At 36.4% G+C, this 8,859-nt stretch overlaps 1 long non-coding RNA gene across 1 annotated transcript; it reads left to right on the forward strand.

The window, feature by feature from the left end:
• Nucleotides 1-1,072: 1,072 nt before the first annotated feature.
• LOC107004278 lies at nucleotides 1,073-8,491 on the forward strand. The gene is made up of 3 exons (XR_001454714.2): nucleotides 1,073-1,205; nucleotides 1,363-1,424; nucleotides 4,421-8,491. It is a non-coding gene; the product is annotated as an uncharacterized LOC107004278 (long non-coding RNA).
• The last annotated feature ends 368 nt before the right edge of the window (nucleotides 8,492-8,859 follow it).

An 8,859-nucleotide genomic window follows, 5' to 3' on the forward strand; every position in this document is an offset into this window, starting at 1 on the left:
GGAAGATAGAGTTTCCATTCTTCATCAATCTTATGTCGTGCCATAGAACTTAACTCTATAAGATCTCTCTCTTGTGTTTCCTTGTCCGATGGTCTTTTAGATGTGATTGCTTGGATTAGATGGTATCACTATTCTTGAGGGAGAAAAGGTGAGTTTTGATAATTATCTTGGTTTTATCGTTTGATGAGTATGTGTGAAGGTTAACTTTGATATATGTTAATGTGATGCCATTTATGGCTATATATGAGTTCTATGACATGTTATGTGAAGATTTATAATATGATATGATTATAGCTTGTTAAAAGTTGCTATAGTCAAATGGAGTTACTTTTTTGAATAATGAGTTGCTTTCTGAGTATGCATGGTGGTAGTATAATGTTATGGTTTAGGGTTGAAATGCTTTGGAAGAAATGTGGTAGTTAGCTAAAGATATATGTTGCCTAGTTCTATTCATGTGATACTTGACATAGACTTATAGTGTAGGTGAGGGATCTTGTTTCTTATATGGTTAGTGTTGGTTTAAACTAGCTCGGAAGGTGATGTAACGCCTAGCACGTTTCAGCATGTGTATTGCAAGTTAACTCTGACGGAAAGTACTTAAGTAGATATAGTAAGGTGGTAATTGAGCTTAAAGTTGAAAGTTATGTGCTAAGTTAAAGAACAAGGGATTAACATTCAGAAATTGAAATAAAATAATTGAGCTGCTTGCTGAGCTTAATTTAAGCTAGCAGCTGCATCACCTACTTAAGCTATAATATAGTTAAATGGCCAAGTTTGATGGACCAGATTTAGGCTTATATTAATGGGTTGTCACTTGAAGCCCAAACCTATTAATTGAAATTAAAATTTGAAAGAAATCCCAGCAGCCAAATCTGCCAAAGGCCCAATATAAATAAAGCCCAAGTGAAAGCAACTAGGTGCATCACCTTGTTTGACCTTTTGAGCTGCTTGATGTGCTCAAGCAGGTGCATCACCAACTTGACCAATTAGTGGATGAAAATAGACCCCAAAAAGGAGGTTCTAGAGGATATTTTGGTGGTCAATAAAGCTCAATACATATCAAATACGAGCAGATATTCTTCACCCAATTTAACACATAAAAATAAAATTTAACTCCATCTCTCTCTCTCTTCTCTCAAGGATTAAACCAGCAGCGATAAAGTTTTCTAGGGTTCTTGAAGAAACCCTTATATCTGCAAACCAAAGTAAGTGAAAACTCATGGATTTAGCTTAATTCTCCAATGGATGATTAGGAAAACCTGTTTTTCATGCTCTAATATAACTAAAAAGGCAAAATATTTCCATTAGCTACTGCTCACTTCCTTAGTTATTAAAATTCCTTTCTTTCTTCTTTGGTTCAAGTGTGAAAGGAAGCTGAAGTTCTAAAAGAATTCAAGTTATAAGGAGAAGTTGCAGAAATTGAGGTAAGGTCACTGCTCCATTTTTGTCTTCCTTGTGTATGAATTAGAGTGAGGAATTAGTGGTGTCCTTTCATGAAAAACTCAAGGGGGTGGTGAGTTCAATACTTGGTTGTATGATAAAGAACATTTGAGGATGTCCGATGTATTTCTGTTGGCGCAGATTGATTGATCTTTAGAAAAGGATGTATAATGTATGTGATGGACAGAGAATGAGGTGTGGTGATACATATTATGTAAAGGGTTGTATGGTCTCGTTATCACTCAAAGTTACCTACTGTTTTACAAGGTTCATGGTGTTATAGCTGCTAATTTTAGTTTACCATTACTTAAATTTTAGATTAAAACCAAAAAGGGGAGGTTGAATCGTAATAGTATATCAGTCCAAGGATAAGGTATGTAAGGTCATTCAATTCTATATCCCTTTGGCATGAAATCTGACACCTGCAATTAATATTAATGAAGTGAATCTCATAATTTCTATTCCTAGAAAAAGAAACATAGTGGCAGCGTACTATCTCCAAATAGCTAACAATATTTTCCCCTCTAGGTAGTGCATGAACTACTTCAGTAGGAGCACACGAAACTCTGTTACTTTTGGGTGAGCTTCAAGTTGATTCGTAGCTTTATTGAGTCTTTGGTAAATTCATTTTGGTATTGTATCGTAGTTAAGGGTACGGCTGGGTCTGCGCCGACCTACTGTAGTCTTCTATATTTTAGATGCTTTGTAGACGTATGTACATGGTTCAGTTGTGTCTTAAGGAGTTGTGGCCTCAACCGCCAAGTTTTGTATATAACTTTTGGACCTACTTATGTTGTTTTGTATCGCTGCATTCTAGGTGAACTTGTAAAAATTGTTATAGTTATATGCACAGTAAGAAGAGGTTGTAGGTTAGTTCTCTCGGGCCTTTTGGGCATCGAGTGCCTGTCCGTCTTAACGGGTTTTGAGGCGTGACAGTATGGGACCTTGTCTATGCATGGCACATGTGTGCCATGATAGGATAGTTCCTAGGTTGTTATCTATATGCATGAATATGAATGCACGATTAAGCCATGAACATTTCCTGCATAAAATGATGAAGTAAGAATATATATAGTGTCTAAAAGTGTTTATATGAAAGGATTGCTCATATAGTTACATCTATACACTTGTGCATGAATGAAGTATGAACATGTGTTGTCCAAGGGTGTTTACGAAAAAAGGTTTTCTCACATACACACACATGAAAGCATGTCTATGATGCTTGTCTGATGATCTAGTAAGTAGAGGGTCTCTTGAAAGGTGTTCTCAATTGTATCCTTAAACAAATGGTGCTTGAATATGCTATGTCCATGTGAAAGGTTTTTTCACATGATTTAGAGAAAGGATACTCTCATCTATGACCTATGAGCTAAGCATATGAGGAGTTAATCTCCTGATGCCTATGTTTTATAAAGTAATAATGAGTAATGGTTTTTCAATAAATGAACTTAGCGCAGCACCGAGTGAAATTGAAGTTGAGGGGTATCCCTTCCCAATGGGGGAAGGTAGGTTCACCAAAGTCCTCACGAAGTGGATAACTGCATTGCCCCATTTTTCATAAAGAAGGTCTCTATATATGCCTCCAAGTTTCATAAACTATGTTTGTCCCATAGGATCTAGCAAGTGATATCACCTAATATGCTAGAATGATGTTAATGTTCTACTTTGACAAAGTAGAGCACCTCTTTTGGTGTGAGGTTCTACAACACCGGATTCCATGTTTATCACCCATGGTTTTAGTGATATTTAATTCTGTAGTTTCCCTTAAGTAAAATGGATAATGGAAGTAAAGTAATCGACCCTAACTAGGATAACCTATGGGAACTTGCCTAGTTTAGGTGAGAGTAATGAACTTACCTATGCATTGCACAAGTAGCTCTTGAAGGGAGTTCTAGGAAGGTGTTCTAATGTATATGTTTATGTTCCTTATTTATGACACTCTAGTGTTGTCTACTTGTTATGGTGATATGCATGGTATGAGTCCTATTGAGTGTATATGATGGGGTTTTACCTTATATGCATAACGTTGGTCTTGGTGACTTTATGGTGAAGGTCCTACTTGATATTCATGTAGTTGACTACACTATCATGGTTGATGTATGAAGTACATGTTAAGGCTTGTAGTCTCTCTGTAGGTTTAGTTAGTATGTGTGAGGTTATAGGACTTCACATGTACATGGCACTAGTAGGCTTAGAATGAGATTATGAGTAGGGTTCTATGATGTCTTTTAGAAGTGAAGTCCAAGTATGTTAATGTTGACTATTGTCTTACTATGATGTTGGAAGTCTTCACTTGAATGTTGTCTTGTAACGAGTTCTTCTATATGATCCATAAGTATGTTGGCTCAAATGTGATGTCACGCCTCAAATCCCATTAAGACGGACAGGCACCCGATGCCCAAAAAGGCCCGAGTCAATCAGCCTGTAACCTGTGCTTACTATGCATATAACTATAACAATCGTGTGATAAGTTCACATCGGATGCAGAGATACGAACCAACGTATGTGACCCAAGACTTGGCTGTTTATGCCACAACTCTTTAAGATGCAACTGAACCATATATATACATCCACAAAGCCTCTAAAAGATAGAAAATCTAGAGTAGGTCGGGACAGACTACGCCTTACCCTTAACTACGATACAACACCAAAATGAATTTACCAAGGTCTTAGTAAAGCTTCGAATCAATCTGGAGCCAAAAGTAGCTGAGTGTCGTGTGTTCCTACAAAGGATGTCTACTAGCTGAAGTACCTATTACTGTAGCATGAAATACAACATCCCCCGCGAGGGACGTCAGTACGAAAAATTGTGCTGAATATGTAAGGAAATATAACATTTGTAATACGAGGGCTCAAATGAAATCAAGTATCAACCATATGAGTGCATAGATCAGGAGAGAAGACCACCTTTATTTACTTTTGTGAGATAATGTAAGTAGCATTCTTTTCTTTACTTTACTATACATTATAATCTTTGTAGGGCATGTGATACAAGTGACCAGCTGATTGGTGGAAGAAGAAGATGACCCATGCTAGGCCTTTTAACCCAGGGATGTGGTCCTCATAATTACACCATTTGCGATTGGCCCATGCTACCCTGAGATGCCACCCTTCTATACCATTAGGGATTGACCCATGCTATGCTTTCGCTCCTGAGTTGCCACCATTATGTTGGGATCGACCCATGATAGGCATTTGCCTCTGGGATGCCACCTGTAATTATACAGATTGCTTCACTTAGATTCCTTAATCTTTGAGATTGTTGTTTATCAATTCATAACTCTTTTGAGATTGTTGTTTTGGTGGTCATATCATTTTTGACAAATGGAGATACATACCAGTGGTAGAAGACATGAAAACAATACTTCAAGGATGTAACAATGACAGAAGGAGCTATGTAACATCAACACATTACTTGTGAGCTTAATGACACAATTGACTTCAATTGACTAAGAGAAGGATTCACCAAACTTTCTTTTGCAAATAACATTTCTATACAAGCACAAGGGGGATACTTACACAAGTATAGAGTAGTGAACATATAATGAAGCAGTTCTATGAACTAATAAGGAGAGGAGAAATATATTTAGCTATTTGGAGTTAATACGTGGCCATTGTTTCCTTTACTAGGAATAGAACATAGGAGATTCACTTCATTGATACTAATTACAAGTGTGAGATTTCATGCCAAGGAATATGGAATCGAATAGCCTTACATACCTTATTTTCTGACCAATACCACTATTGTCAGCCCCAACCCTAGGTGAGGCGGACAAGTACCTTATTAGCACATGCTTTACAAGTAATCTATGATGAGAAAGTAAACTACTATGCAGACTACCGATGAGAAGCTTCATATACAACACATTTTGACTAGCTAAACCGCTATATACGACAAGAGAAACTATGAATACAAATAATAACTTTACAATGTCTACAAAGCCTCTACTGGAAGCCATGATGGTACCATTATTAAAATACACATAGTAAAGACTCGGCAAAGCCCCGAATCAACCTGGAGCTTACCAACATCCACTGAGTACAATGTGCTTCTATAGGAAAGATCTACTAGTTGAGTACTTGTACCAGCAACATGAAATGCAGCGTCCCCAATAAGGGACGTCAGTACAAAAGAATGTACTTAATATGTAAGGAAGAATACAACCATATTTAACATGAGAGGTCAAGTGAAACCAAATACCAATAGATAAGGATTAGAGACCACCTTTGCTTTGTAGTTGTGGAATCATGCATGTTACATTCTTTTCTCTATTTTTCTGTACTTTATAATCCTTATGATATAAAATGACCAGCTGATCAGTGGGAGAAGAGGATGACACATGCTAGGCATTTTAACCCTTGGGATGTTGTCCTTATAATTCCACTAATTAGGATCAACCCATGCTAGGCTTTTGCCCCTGAGATGCCACCCTTTCATACCAATTGGGATCGGCCCATGATAGGCTTTCGCCCCTGAGTTGGCACCCTTTAATACAATAAAGGATCGGACCATGCTATGCTTTTGCCCCTGAGCTGCCACCCATAATCATACAGATTACTTCACTTAGATTCTTTCATCTTTGAGATTGTTGTCTATCAGTTCATAACTATTTTGGGATTGTTCTTTAGATAATTATAACTCATTTGAGATTGTTCTTTTTGATGTCTATAACTTTTTTGTGATTATTGTTATGGTGGTGAGAGTCCTTGTTTAGATTTGGAACTACGGATGAGTAGTAGAAGACATATGAATATGGACATACGATAGTAACAATGACATGGGAAGCAAATGTAACTTGAACGTAGTACTTAGGAGCATATATGACTCGGTATGCATTTTGACATCTCAATTTAAGCACATCTAGTGAAGACAATTTAACATTCAGACAATAGATTTGGACTCTATATGATACTAATACAAGGTGTTTATGAATATGGAACCAAGGGGAAAAAAATATGGGCAGATTAAACTTAAGGACGGATACATATTCCTAGTAAGTACATATAAATGTACAATTGAGCAAGTAGTGATCCTGTGAGGTAACATTATAGTCTAACACAATGGGAGTAATAACAAAGAAAGGGAACAGATGAACGTGTTATAAGTAGACATGTCTATAAACAATTAAAGCAAGTTGGAATGATATGGGCAGATCATATATCCATCCAATAAACATATGTACATGTGTAATATAGGATCACTTTGACTTATATATGAAAAATATGTGCTAGGAGTACTTTGACAATGAAACAAGTTTAAACCTTGCATGCAAACACTTGGTAGAGTAAACACACACATTTAATAACAAACTCATATTAGATTACCCACTTTAATGCTCTAAGGAGTAGGAACTAAAACTATGGATCAGTCACTACCAAAGGCACTTAGAAAGCTTACTTTTTGTAATGCAATTTTCTGATTCATGCCAAAGAAATAGGAAATGAAATAGCCTTACATGCCTTGCTATACAATTCAAAACGTATGACTTGAACTCCTTCTCTTCAGATCACTAATCTACAATAAAATAAGTTGTAAGACTAGTATTAGTAGCTAATCAATAAATTTGAGCCACTTGATCACACCCAAATAGTAACGAATCAGTAAGCTGCAATCATCTAGCGAGTGTTTTCTTTCCTTCCCCATCCCTTTAATCGCGTCTATATACTATACAACCTTCGTATCAGGTCCTCCCCAAAACTCCCTGCAATATTTAAGTCCTTTAATGTCTCCATAACTTCCCCGCACATCCAGTCACATCCCTTATCATAACATACATAAAACAATCTTTGAGCATAATAATGTAATAGAAGAAGCAACATAAATAATGGTTTCTGATCACCAGCACTTGAAGAGCTAACATTACTTTTAATGTTCTCAAACAAGCTCATAGCTTAATTTAAAGAGAACTCCCCACCATAGCTGTCCCAATATGCACTAATCACCAGAACATCCTCCCCAATATTCACCATGTAAAAGTAACAATTTCCAACTCACTAACACATACCAAATGTCCTAGTTAACTCAAGCACAAGAGGGAGAAAATTGCAGTAGCTTACCTTGCTGGACATAAATACCACTTGCTAAGATTTGGATTCTTCAAGGTAAAGGTTGTCCTCCTTAAATTGTCTTAAATTATACCTTCCAATAGCTTGAAATACCTATTATTAAAGAACCCTAATGATATTTAATGGTTGTTGTATGAATCTAAGAGAGAGAAGAGAGAAATCTCGAGTAATCAGATTTTTTGACAAAGTAAAAACGGTTAGAAAAAGCTGATATCAATCTCTTTTAAAGGGACTTGCTTTGGCCGATTTTGTCACTCATTTTGGGCCATAATTTTTCAAGTAAGTTACCCACCTACTTGTACTTTTCATTTGGACTTTTTGGACTTAAGAACATTGGCCCTTTTGCCACGTTTCTTGTACTTCATTTACAGCCAACACATGTCTTTAATTTGGGCCACACCTTTAAGTAGGTGGTGCACCTTGTTTTCCACTAAAATTATTTCTTGTGGGCTTGAGAAGATTGGACCTTGGATGTTCATTTTCCCCTTATTCTTCTATTCAACTTTGGCTAAATTAATGCAAATAGGTGTAGTTTACTTGTCTCAATAACACAGTCAAAAGAGTCTTAGTAGGTGATGCACCTACTTGGTCCTTTGGGCTGGTCAATAAGTCAAAGTAGGTGATTCACCTACTTGGTCCTTTGGGATGGTCAATAAGTCAATGTAGGTGATAAACCTACTTCTCACATACTAGCTTAGTGAAGTCAAGCAAGCACCTCAATATTTTGTTCCATTTCAAGACCTTAATAACTTCACCATAACTTAGAACTTATATACACTATGTAACTTTATACTTTAGACTCAAATAAAACCGTGTGATCTCATGTTTAAATACTTCCATCGACATCAACTTAATTGGGTCGCACCAAAATTTCTGGACAGTTCACTATAAACCTTATTTATTGCCAAATCACATAGGAAACCGAATTCATAACTATACCACAAGGCAGTTTATAAGCATTATATAAATAGAACTAGTACATATAGAATACGAAGAGTTACATCTCCCCCTCTTATGGCCATTCGTCCTCGAATGATAGGTGCACCTGGTAGTTCAGTTGATCTCTAAATTTCATATAGAGATTTGCAAGAGTCCCCATTGTAAATAGGAAGAACTATCAAAAATTCATAGACTAAACTAAAACATGCATAGATAAATCTAGCATGACGTCTCGATAGATATTGTTCATGAAATAGTAATATGAAAAATTAAATCCCTTCTTTACCATGTAATTCACTAAAGATACACAAGTAGTACTCATACAAATAAGACTGTAATATACCTAAACACAAGACAAACAAATGACATATCAAATGAACAAAAGCTAGCAGGATTCATGATCATATAAGGGGA

The sequence above is a fragment of the Solanum pennellii genome, chromosome 11 (genome assembly GCF_001406875.1).
Source record: "Solanum pennellii chromosome 11, SPENNV200".
NCBI lineage: Eukaryota > Viridiplantae > Streptophyta > Magnoliopsida > Solanales > Solanaceae > Solanum > Solanum pennellii.